A 16,059-nucleotide genomic window follows, 5' to 3' on the forward strand; every position below is an offset into this window, starting at 1 on the left:
AAAGCTCGTCTTAAGTCATGTAAATGTCGTCTTGGCCAAGACAAGGCTCGACTTAAGACAAGTAAACGCCGTTTTACGCCAGACATCGATATCTTAAAGACGAACTTAAGACATAACCAAGTCGAACTCAAGTCGAAGTATTTTTACTTGGGATGCCTTATAAAAGTGGGGCAGTTCAGAAATAATGCCGCTTAAATTTCAAAAATGGGTCATCACACATACCATTATTAGTGAATATAATGAACAGTAGATGATATACAATTTAATGAATTAAAATACATTTTTCGTGATTTTAAAAACAATACGGAACGGAAATTATTGTTAAATTTTGGATTTGAATACCCATCATTGTAAAATGTACATTTGCGAGAATTTAGAATCTAGAACGCAGAATGGTGATTAATTATAAGAACCTATAATGGAGTGATTGTAAAAGCGTCAAACCACATTTATCTTAACCATACTGTTAGTGCTTATCGGAGCATTGTGCTCAATTTCGACCTCTGTCCGATGTATTCATCGCAGGCTTATGCATTGGAAAATTTCAGCTTGTCCTCGGCATATCGAGCAGATTCTCTCATCATTATTTGCTTGCTGCATCCGGATACAAAATAATTATCCACTATGTGCAAAATTCCTATTGAAAGTGTTTCCGAAAGAGATTTTGTTCTGAAATTGTATACGATGCTGAAAATGAGTCTCTATCGTCTAATAGTTGTCTGATCTGTGTACGAGACTAGTGTATCCTTATGTATTTTGAGCCGCTAAATCTTAATTCGACCTCAGGATTGGGATTTAACGGTTAATTTTTCTCCTAGCCTAGGGGATAAGTAAAAACTATAGAGAATTATAGAATGTACGAAGGTGATAATTGTAAAATAGCAGAATGTCTGCATTTTGCTGCTGATAAATTCACTTTGATATATTTTGAGCCTCTGATTCAAGAGAATTCTGTGACTTGCTAATGTAATATTTGTGCGGTGGCAAGGTGATATTAACCTTCATATTTGTTGAGTATCTAAATTCAAATTTTACCTCAAAATGTATCTGCAGAGCATCATATTTCCCCTGGCCTAGGGGAAATAGCAGGAAATTGCTTAAAACTTAAGGTTTTACGCAGAGTTTGTTCATATACTCTGAAATTGATTAAGGTTTGTGAGTAAATATAAATTCTTCATGTATCTCGGGTTGCTTTGTAGAAGCTTAGCCTCAAAACATCTCTACAGCGGTTTTATTTTCCCCTAGTCTAGGGGAAAATCAAAAAGTAGCCTTACGTTTTATGCATACTGCATTTACGTGCACATTAAGCGATGAATAAATACAAAATATGTCCGTATTTCGCTCAATTTGGCTCAAATCTTAACATTATAAGAGCCTCGGTGGCTCAGTTGGTTAGAAACTCGGGCTTCACCTCAGAGGTCCGGAGTTCGTTCCCTGAGCCGGTACTTGACTGCAACCCAGTCCGTCAATGATGGGGTAAAACCAGGTTTTGTCCAATATGTCTGGGCAGACTTCTCTCATCAGATCACTTGATTGCATTATAAAAGTGCGTCCGTGACTGATGATATATAGCGGGACAGCCCTGTACATTATTATTATTTTTATAAAAAAACATTTCTGTGATGAAATATTGTCGCAGGCTTATACTGCCAAATATCTCGAAGGCATTTTTGGTTAGAGTTGGATTCTTTGTTTGATCATTTTGCACGGGGCTGTCCCGGTATATATCATCAGTCGCGGACGCATTTTTATAATGCAATCAAGTGTTCTGATGAGTGCAGTCTGCCCAGACATATTGGACAAAGCCTGGTTTTTACCCCATCATTGACGGGCTGGGTTGCAGTCAAAGTACACGATGGGGGGACCTACAGCTTAAGGTGAGTTCCGATCCATCAGAACCTCTGTAAACGACCGCAGCCACGCTGTTGACTGAAATTTTAGACTCATTGATGCAGTAACTGCCTCTGAGTGTTACACGTTTCTCGAAATCGCAGGACACTGAGAAAGGATATGTAGAGACGTCTCATTATCTTTTCCGCATAGACGACACATGGGACTTTCTTCAAGCCCTATCTTATGCTTGTGATACCGGAGGTTTCCGTGTCCTATAAACAATTCTGTTAGGATCTTGACTTAATTCTAGGCGAGATTAAGTATTTCCTTCGCTCGGTGAGAGTTTAGCTTTGAGCTCAAGAGTGTTTTGGCCTGTCTGCAGCCAGAGGCCAAACCCTACTCATTTTAATGTTTCTCAGTCAGCCAACTGTTTATATCTTCAGTGACTAACATACTAGAAAAGCCTACAACTGGCTCGAGTCTAGTAAAATTTTCTTTTGCTGCTAGTTTTTCTAGCCTCTTCGATATATCATTGCCCTTGATGTCGCTGTGCCCAGGGATTCAAAGCTGAGTGACTCGGTTCTCTGTCGCTAGCTTATTCAGTGCCTCAAAGCCAGGGATCGGAACGTTTTTGCTTGGACCCGAGTTCGAAGGGTTCTACAAGGGTTCGGGTCCAGCTTGGACCCTTTAATTTCTTAAGGGCCTGGGTCCGGATTTTCAGACCTTTTAAATCTTGAAGGAAACCGGACCCTTGAATTTATTAAGGGTACGGGTGCGAACCTGAATCTTTTAATAATTAGTAATAATTAATAAAATTTTAAAAATTTGAATTAAATTTTTGAATTTCAACCGCAAATTATTGATCTGTGACTCGAAAACCCCCTCGTACTGACTTTCATGTAAGTCTATCAAATTAATTAGATTTTCAAAATTTGAGTCAAACTTGAGAATTGTTGATTTGTGATCCCAAATTTGTGTTTCTCTTTATTCTCTTTCATTTTGTCGTCCAGCAATTTGTAAATTTTTTAAATGCAATACTAGCAACCTTTTAGGTTGGACCCATCATTAAAAGGTTCCTTAAGGGTCCGGGTCTAAACTCGTACCCTTTAATTTTTCAAGGGTGCGGGTCCGGACCCGAACCTTTAAAATTTTTAAGGGTCCGCGTCTGGACTTGTAACCTTTAAGTTCTTAATGGTCCGGGTCCGGACCCGAACTTTTTCAATTAATAAGGGTCCGCGTCTGGACCCATACCCTTTAAGTTCTTACGGGTTCAGGCTCGGACCCTTGCTGGGCCATTTAGGTCCCTGGACCCTTTTAAAATTAAAGCTTCCGATCTCTGCTCAAAGCATTCCCAAATAGTAGCAACATGGCCACTGTTCCATTCAAGGCCATTCTAGCAGTCCTGCTGTCTGAGCAGATACAAATGTTTCTTTAATTGCTATATTCATTTGCCATTTACGACTGTGTCGTAAGACCCCATCGAAATTGTGAAGCCCATTTTATTTCTTCTACGATATGCACCAGCTCCTACGGTGTGTATGTATATGTGCAGTTATATATATATATATATATATATATATATGACCATCTTGCTCCTAGACTTCCGTACGTTCAAATATAACCTACGTAATCATAACCTGATATTTCTCCTAATTTTCCACTATTTCCGTAGGCTGGAGAAAAATTGTGGTACTAAAAAGTGAATCTATGTCAATGTTTGACCCTGAAATTTGAAATACTTAATGATTTTGTATTTATTTATCGTCTTTTGTACACATAAATCTAGTTTGCGTGAAACCCTAAGCTTCTTGTTAATTTTTCACTTTCTCCCCTAGACTGGGGGGAAAAAGAAACTCTGAAACTAAGCGAGCCGATATACATAAAGAATTTATATCTATTCACAAATTGATTTTGAGGAAAAATTTGAATTCAGCTACTTATTAAGCATAAAGGTTCGTATTACCTTGCCAATTAATCTCGACGTTTTTATTATGGAAATCCTAATTCATGGCTCTTTCCAACCGTTTACAGGAAATATTCTACTTCGGATAAAAGTTTCCGCTTCTCACATTCATCAAATTATGTAGCCAATGTGTGTCGATCGTCAAAGTGCTTTTAAGAATTTTGATTCTAAAAAATTGTATTGCCGATTCAAACACATTCAATCAATTTTTCTTCTTTGGACAGTACTTGCGATCAGTGATGAGGTAAGAAGAGGAATGCTAAATTAGTTGAAAAAATTAATATTTTAAAACAAAAACTTAATGGATATTTAATATTTGGAATTGGATCCATAATCAAAGTTAAATACAAATTGTAAGTATAGTAAGGATTAGAAATTGTAAGTCAAGGTTGCAGAGGACTCGTGCAAAATGGAGTTACTATACTTTTCTTTTTCCGACAGCAGCACAAATGAAATTCTAGAATTCTTCTGCAGCTTATATAAATAAGCTTATATAAATAATGCTTATATTTATATAAAAAATAATGTCTATATATAAATAATGTGCTGTGCTGTTCTGTTCTGTGCACAGCACAGTGCAGCATAGCGCAGCGCAAAACATAACAGCACAGCACCGCATAGCACAGGGCAGGACAGGACAGGACAGCATTGGGCAGGACAGGACAAGACAGGATAGCACAGCACATCACAGCGCAGCACAGAATAACATAACGCAAAACAACATAACATAATATAATATCATATATTGTGTTGTGGCCTAGTGTAGTGTGTGTTATTTTAGTGAAGTTTAGAGTAAAGTAAAGTCGAGTAGAGCAGGTTAGTCAAGTTTAATGTAGTGTAGTGCAGTGCTGTTTAGTATATATGGTATATTAAAGTTTAATATGATATAGTATAGTAGATAGATAAACGTTTACTGCTCACTCTTATCTCCTGGACTTCCTCGCTTTAACCCCCCTCACTCGCATTTCTCTACTTTCCTTGTTTTACCTGGTCTTCCGAAGCTCTGTCTCCACCAGGGGGGTGACACGATTTTCGCCGTTGCATTAGAGACGTGAGTCAGTTTTGTGAAGAGCGGCGAGTCTTGAAATATTGACGCCACCGCTGCGACGCCCGGTCGGCCCGTTGTCTGTTATTATTTTGCATGTAAAAACTTGTGAAATGTCATAACTCTATCGTCTTCTTGGCATATATGATGCATTTACAGATAAATATGTAATCAAAATGGTTGAACATCGATGCATATCTCCGAACTGTAAATTAGGGTACGATCACCTCATCTCTGGTATGACTCAGCCCATGCAAATGGCGTAAAAAAAGTTTTTTTCTGCGTTCCAAAAATTGAGGTTGAAAGTTGACAACAAGCAATTAAATGTGCTGAAAAGGATTTCATTGTTAAACCTGGATACATAATGTGTGCAGATAACGTTTTAAAAGATCAGATCAGTTGGAAAAAGGAAGTCTTAGCTCCTGATGGAACGGTTGTTGCGGTAAGTATTACGATTTGTTTACTCTTATGTCCTTTAACCTAAAATAATCCAGATAGTCTGACGATTTTATGCCAACATTAATTTTCATATTTTAATATAGTCTTCTGGTTACTAAACTTTTAGATTATTGTGATAGTGTGTAAAATTATAGTTCCAATAGTTTTTGAAATTTAAAAAATATTTCAAGACCCTTACTATCTGTAAGAAAAATGTAAAAGTAAAATTAATAGCATTTTTGAATTATCGCTGAGTTTCAACATTTATGTACAATTACATTAATTTATTGATAAATTCAATTATTAAAGTAAATACAAATTGTAACATAGTTATTGTTTGCAGTAAGAATGGTATGATTATCCTAAATTAAAACCAGGGGTTTCGAAACCTCAATTTCCAAATTGCCCCGAGCATTATTCGAAGGCTGCTAAAAAACCCCCGTCGTCTAATAAAGCGCGATTTTTTGACAAAGGATTTTGAAATGTCTAATAAATCAGTCAGCCTTCAAACAATGAACAGGGCAGTTTGGAAATTAAGATAACAAAACCCCTAGTTTTAATTTAGGTTTCTTTTACCATTATGACTGCAAGAAAATCATTATTTTACAATTATAATATACTTTAATACTTGAATTTATAAATAAATTAATATCGAAACCATGCGATAATGAAAAACTGTTATTAATGTTACTTTTACGTTTTTCTTCAAGATAGTAAGGTTCTTACAATATTTTTAAAACTTTAAAAACTATTAGAACTATCCTTTTACGCACTCTCAAAATAATCTAAAAGTTCCGCAACAACATCGTAATATTTACCGACATAACCGTTCGATCAGGGGCTAAAACTTCCTTTTTACAAATAATCTGTTCCTTTAATAAGTGATCTGCACACACTACCTGTGCAGGTTTAAGAATAAAATCATTTTAATCAGGGTTAATTACTTGCTGCTAATGGTCAAACTCATTTTTTGGAACGAGAAAAACACTTTTTACTCCGTTTGAACGGGTTGACTCGTACCCTGCTCGACAGTTCGGATCTACACATCGATGTCTTTAGTCCTTATTTAATTCAGATCTGTATATTTTAATCCAATTTTCAAATAAATATATGACTGAATGTACAGTAAACTTAATAGCTTTTATACTGATAATCTTTTCACTATCTCGATGATTAATACAATATACTAAATATTAAAAATTGGAATTTTTTGTCTATTTTTATAATAATGTAATAATACATTAGAATCATTCAAGTAATTAAAAATAGAAAAACTATTATTATTTATATTTACATTTTTGAATTGTGAGTTTATTTGCTTTAAACCTTGAAGTGGTATTATTTATATTTTAGCATTTTACTCTGCCTGAATATTGAAATCTTTAAAAAGACATGTCCAGTGTTTTTAAGAGTTTTTTTTAATCCTCGATATTTTTTTCATTATAGAAACAGTTAATCTTGGCTTAATTCAACCTCAAAGTTTTCAAAATATCTACAAATGTTCAAAATATTACACAAACTGAGAAAAATACTAGATCTCCCATGTTGCTTATCAGCTGTCATTCAAATATAGCCCGTGGCGCTAGTGGCATTTGAATGGCGAGTCAGCCCCCTGTTCATCACGGATTATACCGAATACTTATCTACTATTTAAATTTTGATTATGTCTACTTCCTATTTTACTGACAATCTTTCCTCTTTCATTCCGCTTCCTCTTTCCTTCTTTTCTTTTCTTTTTCTATATCTTATCCAACACCCCCTTGACCCATGCTAGTGCCCTTGTCTGTCCCTTTTATGCATCAGCACCTCTATGCTTATCCTACTTCTTTCCATTTCCTTGTATTCCTCCAACTAGTGCTTCACTCTTGCATCCCCGTTTTCGAACATGTCATACATCCCATTTTCACTAGAAAGCCTTCTTTCTTAACTTTTTCATATACCTTCCTTCTCTATGCATTGGAGTTGTCCGAATGATGAGTTTTTAAGTCTGGATCTGACTCGGCAAAAATTGTCTAAACGTATACCATACCCACTTTCTAAACCGAAAATTTGTGGGACAAAAATTGGATTACGCGCAGGGGCGGGAAGTTTTATTTTGGAAATTTGGTTGAAAATACTATGGTTTTGCACCTGCAGGCTGTAATATTGGTTCTACACAATTTGTTTAGAGTTAAAACGTCATTATTTGGCCTGGGTAATAACATAGAATTGTTGATAATAAATTCGGATGATTTTCATTTTTGCGGGGTGTCTACCTCTCTGGGTCAAATCCGAAAATTTTGATAAAAATAAAATTTCGTTTCCTTTTTGGTGAGATGTTCTTGAATCTAACGGGAAAAGAAGGTGAAATAGAAAGAATCTGGTAATATCGTTAATTTATTTCTGCTTATTACTTTTTCTATTAATTTTAACAACAAGATACATACTTGGTTTTTGCTGTTCATCTTTGGTTTGGACATTGTTAAATTGCTTAGCAAGAGCAACATCCCTCTCTGCTGCGTCATTGGTGGTAGGCAAGTTTAAAATGTACCCTTTCAGTTTTAGAAAGGATTTAGTTTGGTACAAGTCAATAGAATGCACATCACGAAAATAAGGCGCAACATTTAGCTTCGAAAAGAATCGAAGAGAATCTTGAGTTACAAAATCCACCAAACGGAGTCGTTCGACAGACAAAAGTTTGTTTTAAAAAGCCCTATGCATTGTTTCTTCAACGAAAGAAATTTTTTCATGGCCTCTACAATGTGTTGCTTCTCATTGAGGCTAAATCAAGGGACAGGTACCGTAAGCGTCCCAAAAATGTGTAACATGCCGTTTGCCACAAAGTTTTTCTGTCGTTATTGTGCTTGTGGCGCCCGATCTAATGAGCACGAATTTTCACAAAATCGAAGCCCAGGCGAGGGGACGGGACAGCAGCAGTAGACAGAATCCACATCTTGACGTACGCCACATCAGTGAAAAGTACCACCTCGATTACTGCTGTTCTCTCTTCAGGTGTACGATTGAACTGACGGCTGAAAATTGAAATAAGGAGATAGTACAGACCAGATATCGCCGGGTGGAACGCTGCCCAGGAAAATCACAATTTACATGAGAAGGTGATTGTAGGCCTCCCGAGGCTTCTTTACCTGGAAATCAGACAGCAGTAAGTGAAATTATTTTAATTATATAAAGACAGGAGAATATTTGATACGATTTGTACGAAAATGATTTACACGCACCTGGATAGGTTTTTCCTTGCAGAAAACTATGATTTCTTCTAAATTCTCAATTCACCTGATAACCTGAAGTTACACCGGTATGATGCAATTTGCTTTAAGGCAAAAACGGAACATAAGATGCGACATTCGGGCTTACTTTGAGGACGAAAGTTAAATGTAAGATTAGCGACATATCTTGATCTACATTTGGGCAGATGTCAGCGAATCTCTCGAACAGAGGGTGCGTAACTGATGTGGACGACAACAAACTGTCAAAGGCATTCCACTCGGCGATGTCCGATTTTACGAACCCGGGCAAACAAACAAGTCACGGTTTACGGGAAATGGACTGCACTGTCTCCTTATTTCAATGTTCAGCCGTCAATTCCATATCGCACCTGAAAAGAGGACACCAGTAATCGAGCGCGACATTTTTACTACTATCGCGTGCGTCAAGCCGTGGATTCTGGCTAATTTTGCCGCCATGTCCCCTCACCTAGACCTTGCATGTGTGAAAAATTCTGCTTATAAGATCGGGCGCCACAAGCTGAATGATGACAGGAAAACTTTGTGGCAGATGGCAGGGTATCAATAATTGGGACATTTGTGTTACCTGTCACCTTAATTAGCGTCCCTTTCGCCATTTTATTTTAAGGTAAGCATCAATGAGCAGCAAGTCATTGTAGAGACCATGAACGTAATTCCTTTCGATGACGAGATAAGGCATAGGGCTTTTCTTACCAAATTAGATTTTTTCTACCGAATGAATCCGTTTCGCAAATTTCGGCAATCAAGGTTCTCTTCGTATCTTGTCAAAGCTTAAATATGAGCCTGATTTTCTTGATGTGCATCTATTTGACCAAAGATGCAGCAAAGAGGGGTATTGCTCTTGCTAAACAGTTTAACAATGTCCTGACCAAAGATAAGCCGCAAGCTTTAGCAAATTAGTTCAATTTCCAGAGACAACCGATTTTTTCCTAAAACTGTTTATCGCCAACCAAAAACATGCATTTTTAAAAAGTCAATCAACAAAAATTTTTTAATTTTAAATAAACCACAATTGAATTTAACTAAAAAATACGAATTTTCTTCTAAGAAAAGGTTCATTTTTAATTAAACAGTTGCATGTTTAACGAAAAAAAAAATTATTTTCTACCAGAAAATAAATTTTAGGAAAATGCACACATTTGTGATCAAATATATGAATTTTTAACCAAGGAGATTAATTTTCTAACAAAAAAGATAAGCTTTCATTCAAAAAGTTGAATTTTAGTCTAACAATGATCACTTTTTGACCAGAAATGGAGAATACTTAAATTTTGATTGAAATCAATCATTTTTAATTTAGAAAAGCGAATTCTTCACAAAACAAATTCGATTTGGTAGCGTTCGATTTAAAAATAATTCTAATTAGTAATGTCAAAAAATCTAATTTTTAATTACTGAAATTTCGAAAGCCCAAAAAAGTGCAAGTTAATTTTAAATCATCCATAATTAACATAGATGGTACACACTTTTGAAAATTCTAGTCGCGTCGGCTGGGCGGCTAGACTGCTTCTCGAGCAGTCTAGTCGCCACGATTTATAGCCGCGCTTGGGGCCCCTACCGTCGCGCGTTGGGTTTCGCTATTCAGTGTGAAACAGTCATAAACTGAAATCCGCGATTTGAGTAGCGTGACTCCAGTCGCCCATACGGACACCCACCTTAATATATATATATATATATATATATCCATACAGTATGTATTGCTTACGAGAGCCATCCATGGACTCAGTATTTTTCAGGACTTCCTAAAGTTTAGTTCTATCTACCTTGTCAAGTGCTTTTTCTGGATCAAAAAATACATAAAAAACTTTTTTTCCTACTCCTTTCTGTGATCTGTCTTAAGCTAAATATTTGATCCGAACATGATCTACCTGGTAAAAATTCACTTTAGACTTCCCATATTTTTTCTTTTGTCCTTTTTATTAACGTTCGCATGAGTATTCTTTGGTATATTTTAATTAGGGCACATAATAAGCTGACACCTCTGTAATTATACAGCCTGTGAGCTATGTACTCGCCATCGTATTGAAGCATTTCTGCGTTCATCTCAATTGAGTATTCTAACGCATCGTGTTCTACATCGCAGTCGTGGTGCCCTATGGCATCATATTCCAATAATTCCCGAAAAGAGTCTCTCAAAGCGTCTAGTATCCCGCTTGTATCATATAGCATTTCACATTTGGTATTCCTGATGCTGACCAACTCTGTCCTCATAATTTCTTTCATATGTTTATAAAGAAGTTTCTCACCTCCTTCAAAGTCGTTTTGTATTTTTTCTCTTCATTTGTTCTGATTTTATCTTTACTTTCTTTATTAGTGGTTTCACTTTCCTTTTTTTGCGCGTGTAATAATTTTCAATCCTATTTATCTCCTCACGGATAAGACCTGCGATGTTCAAATTTCTAGCGTTAGCTTCTTCATTTTCTGGCCGGGTTGCCTGAATTTCTTCATTCCACCGCGCGTTACCAGACTTTTTTCGTACAACCGACGTACCACATATTTCAGTTGCATTCCTAAGAATGGCATACAAAAATGGTAAAAAGTACTATTATATTATGATCATTTTAGAACCCGTATAGAAATGGCGACTTGGTTTTGGCAGGGTGCTAGTTTTGCCCTAACTTTATTAGGGCGCTGAACGGGAAATCTGGAAAGGACCCGACAAGAACGTCACGCTTTGTAGAAAAGGCACTAGCCTATACTCTCTGACCAGATTCGAGCGAGGGTGCGAGTGTGATCCTATTGTTGCAATAGTAAAAAAGTTTAACTAGCACATTGCCATAATCTATCAACAGAAAATTTTTATTCACAGAAGGAAAGTATTAATTTAAATGTAAAATACATTTTCTTTGCAAAAGTTAAATCGTTTGATCGTATTTCTATTGACATTAAAGTCTTAATTATACTTCGCACTTTATTCTAAAACTAAATGAATTGTTGAATTCGACTAGAAAAGACTTATTACTGATAACTAAAGAAATACGTAGTTTATTAAAATATTCGCAAGCACCGAGAATCGAACACACACACACCGCACGCTTATAAGTTGAACGCCTAATCCCCATAGCTACGATGCCACGCTGAGTACGATATGATAAACATTTGACGGTATTCATAAATAAAATTACGTGATATAATATATGAAATATTTAAATTCGACTATATGATTTTTTAACCCACATATTTTCCAAAAAAGTAGCTCTTGTAAAAATTATGATTGCAAACGAAATTTTACTCAGTTTCTAAATAGGCGTGCGCCTAAAGTATAATCATATGATTTTTGAAATAAATATTGACAAATAATAAAATAATAATAGACTATAGGTCAAACATTAATACAATACTTTTTCAAGAGTTTATAACTATAGCTATTTATATTTCACATCATACGTCCTCTTTATTTGCGTGGGTTAATGTGCGTCGTTCTGTAGAAAAACGGGTTCCTAACATTACTTTCTTCTGGATTTTATTTCCCTTTAACATATGAAAAAAATGATTAGTGGCAATTTAATTACATTTAAACATAATATTCAGATCCCCTATATTTGAGTTATATTGTGATAGTCATAAATATTAGTAATAACTTCGCATAATCTTGAATTTAAATTCGGTTTTCATTTGTCGCGTGTAAAATTTATGATTTGCAGTCTTTCTCTTCGACCTAGTGGAAAACGGTAAATTTTAAATCCATCCTCGCTTCTATTTTTACAAAACGGAGCACTGCAGCATACCATTTTTCTTATATTCTAAACTTAAATTTAATTAAACTATACGACATGCTTATCGCACTGTTTCCTGCGAACTGTCCAGAAACCAGAATGGCGGTTGCATATTCCTGTCTAATATGGTATCCTAGTTTTACATGTCGAGGGCTTTTTAAGGTCCCCTCGAGAAAATAATTAATCGATAGAAATTGTTCTTAATATATATCTTTATGAATAAAGCCTTTTATCTAGTTAGATTAAAAAATATAGTGCTAAGAAGTGCGTGTCAAGTAGCAATTTACAATGACCTTTCGAGGGCCAGCCGAGGGAAAGCCTAGATTCTTCTAGCTAGAAAATCTGACTGCGGCCTCATATAAGAGACAATATTTAGTTTAGGCACAAAGAGGAAACTTTTACCCAGATTCTGCGTTTAAGAAAATATTAAATTGGAAACTAATTGTTTACACTGTGTAAACTAACAAGAAACGTTCAATCAGCATGAAAAATATATTTTATTTATTATTTTTCAATCTCATTGCAAAACTTTAATTGCAACACAGTCTATACATTATTTTGACAATTTGTAACTAAACTTTCATATACTTCTTTACTTCTATTTTCTTCTGCATATCTCACTTTTCGAATATTTATTAACTTTAGGATAAATTACTTTCACAAGTGTCATCCTGAATATTTATAACCTCACTTTTGCCTTCTGCATTGTCACTTTCGTCCACTATTGTCGATTTCTCAGTGCGTAATTTTTTTACATTGGGTAACTTTTGATGCTAATTTGCTTCAACGCCCTTTTTCTTTTCATAAATCCGTAAATAATAATAAAATAACCAATAATGAAAGACATATAGTCATCAACCTCACAAGGCATCAAATTTTTAGATAATGCTATCAAACAATAGCTGCATGGCATGCACACAGTACTGCTTGTTTGCCCATCATGGTTTCAATTTAATGTATAAATAAAGACTCCTATGATTATAATTTATTGCAAATTCCACTTTTATTGGTATTGACAAATTTAGGGAAATACCTTTTGTATTTGAGTAGTGCTTCCTAAATTCTAAGTTATGACCTCTCTGAGCTTCTCTGTAAATGTCTAGAAAACAAACAGAGGTAACCCTACCAACCCCTGACAAGAGATTGCATGACATTTTCTAGTCAAGTTACCCTTCATAACACCCTACCAGTTCCCTGTTTAGAGTAGCGAATATTAGGGCATTTTCTACTCGCGAGTGTTTAAGTTTGCATGGCTGTTAGCCCCGGAAAATAAATTATAAAAACTTGTCAAAAAATGTAAGAAGTTTTTATCTTTGCTGTTCATAATGGTACATTTTAGAGTCAGAAGTAATTATTCGTTATTAAATGAATAACAAAAGAGTGGTTAGGTGTCAACACGAAACTAAACAAGGTACGAATAGGTGGTCCAAAAAATGCTTTTCGAGCTACAAATAAAGTGCCACCCCCCGTTCGTATTGAAGAAGATTGCCTGCAAAATAAAACCATACAATTGAATGATATTTTAACATATCCTTACCCCCCCCCCACACACACACAGCGTCACAAATATGAGAAAAAAATCAGAAAACTAAATTTTTACATAAAATTGTTCATTTTCAGGAATTTCTGTTTAAAAATAGTCATATTTTCTTCATGAAATGTAATAACTAGTCATTTTTTAGAGTAGTAAACTTAAAAAATATCATGTGATTATTTGAACAATTATTTATTTTATCAAGCTTTTACTCGGGTGAAGCCGGTTATATATCATAGCCTCGGACTAAGTCAAGTGACTAATAAGATTAGAATGTTATAAGTTAACTCAACTAATTTAATACGATGCATGAAACCTCCTGCGACTATGTTTTTGATTGTTGCTGAATTCTCGTGTTATTTATTTAAATAACACGTTCGTTCCACAACACTGCTGCTACCCAGGTTGCTGATCAGTCTCTCTAGTAATCACCCCAAGTGAAGATCCTCACAAAGTCGTTATGTAAGGTTATTCACTCTCATAACACTCTTTTTATTAACTATATTGTTATTTCTCAAAATATCTACAAATTGAGCCAGAGATTTCCACTTTTTTCAAATTGTTACGCTATGCTATTTTTGCTGAATAATTTCATAATTTTGATACGTTTTTTCTAATCTTTAACAAATTTTCATTTGTTAAAAAATTTTTATTTGCTCAAGCCCATTGTTCAAACAACTAATTATTACTTTTTTTCAATTGTCTTCAAATTGAATTCAAATGGCTTACATTTGTTTAGCGTTCTATTAAATAAATCGTTAAATTTATAATAACATTAGAAATATAAAAGTTTATTTATTATTGCATCATTCATATTTTCACTTGTATAGTAATTAGAATAATATATATTATAAGATATATAATTATGAACCAAGCTTCAACTTTTTCTTTGAACCGCATTTTTGAGGAAGAAGCGCTCTATTTTAGGTAATTTATAATAATTGAAAGGATAAGAACAAAGATAAAAATGAGGATAAAAAAGGAATAAAATATTATCATTTCCTAAATATGTTTCAAAAAAGCACTTCAAATTTTGTAATCGATTGCTTTTTTGACATTTTCATACTTGTTAAAAAATATTGAAACGTTTTGACAATTTTCGTCTTAGTTTTTTACGATTATTTTTAACTCTATTTCCGAGTTATTTCTGTAACACATTCAGCGTTGGCGATTACATTTAATTTAGAAAATACAATTTAAAAAATACTTTTGTAAAGTGATTGCTAAAACAAATTATATTTGTTTCAGCGATTAAAAAATGCGTAGTACATAATAATTTAAGCAAACAGAAATTTTTTAAAAATGAGAAGAGATGTGTCAAAATTCTGTAATTATTCAACAAACAGTAGCATACGACACCAATTTGAGAAAATAGTGGATATCTCTGGCTTAATTTTTGGAAGTTTAAAAAATAAATAATAGTTCATTGTTAAAATGATTACAGAATTATTACAAAAATTGACTTATCAAAACAATGACCGATTACGCATCACATTTCATTTAGAAAATACGATTATTTTTTACATTTTTGGGAATACAAATTTTCTTTAAATGTGGTACGTTTATATAAACAATTAAAAATGCTTCAGAAAGTCATGCGAGCTACTAAAATTATCCATGATTAATTAGTTGTATGAAAGAACAGACAAAAAGTGCTAAAAATTAACATTGAAAAATTAAAATTGTAGTTTTTTAATTTTTGATCATATTTGGGTCGCTTTAAGGGGAGGGGGGAGGGTAATGCAGGTTTAAAATAAAGGTAATTATTAATGCTTCATTTTATAGACACTCATATTCAATTCTAAAAAATTTGGCTCGCTTGGATTAAACACCGGCGTATGCGTTTAATTTTTCGATAATCCAAATTTTCCTCATGTCAGAATTTAGGGTTTGGGACAAGCGTACATATGGCAAGCCTTCGGCAAAATCACTTCTAAAAAGATAAAGGCCTTTACGGGTAACGCTTCTCCGAGTCGCATGGTTGCCTTGGGCATCACTTCCCTAGTTTATTAGAACGTACCCGAAGCAGCGGTAATTTTAGGCATGTCTTTCACATCTGGATAATACCTATCTGAAACATGGGTCATTTGGACATGTCTTCCCTGGACATCACTTTCCTATAGAAAAATTTAAATCTAGAGACTGTGACAAAAATGGACATGTCTTCCCTGGGCATCACTTTCCCATTTAAATATTTAAACCTGGAGACTGTGACAAGAGTGGGCATGTATTCCCCGGACATCACTTCTCCATTGAAATATTTATATCGACCGACTTTGGCAAAA

This window comes from Belonocnema kinseyi, chromosome 4, assembly GCF_010883055.1.
Source record: "Belonocnema kinseyi isolate 2016_QV_RU_SX_M_011 chromosome 4, B_treatae_v1, whole genome shotgun sequence".
NCBI classification, from domain to species: domain Eukaryota; kingdom Metazoa; phylum Arthropoda; class Insecta; order Hymenoptera; family Cynipidae; genus Belonocnema; species Belonocnema kinseyi.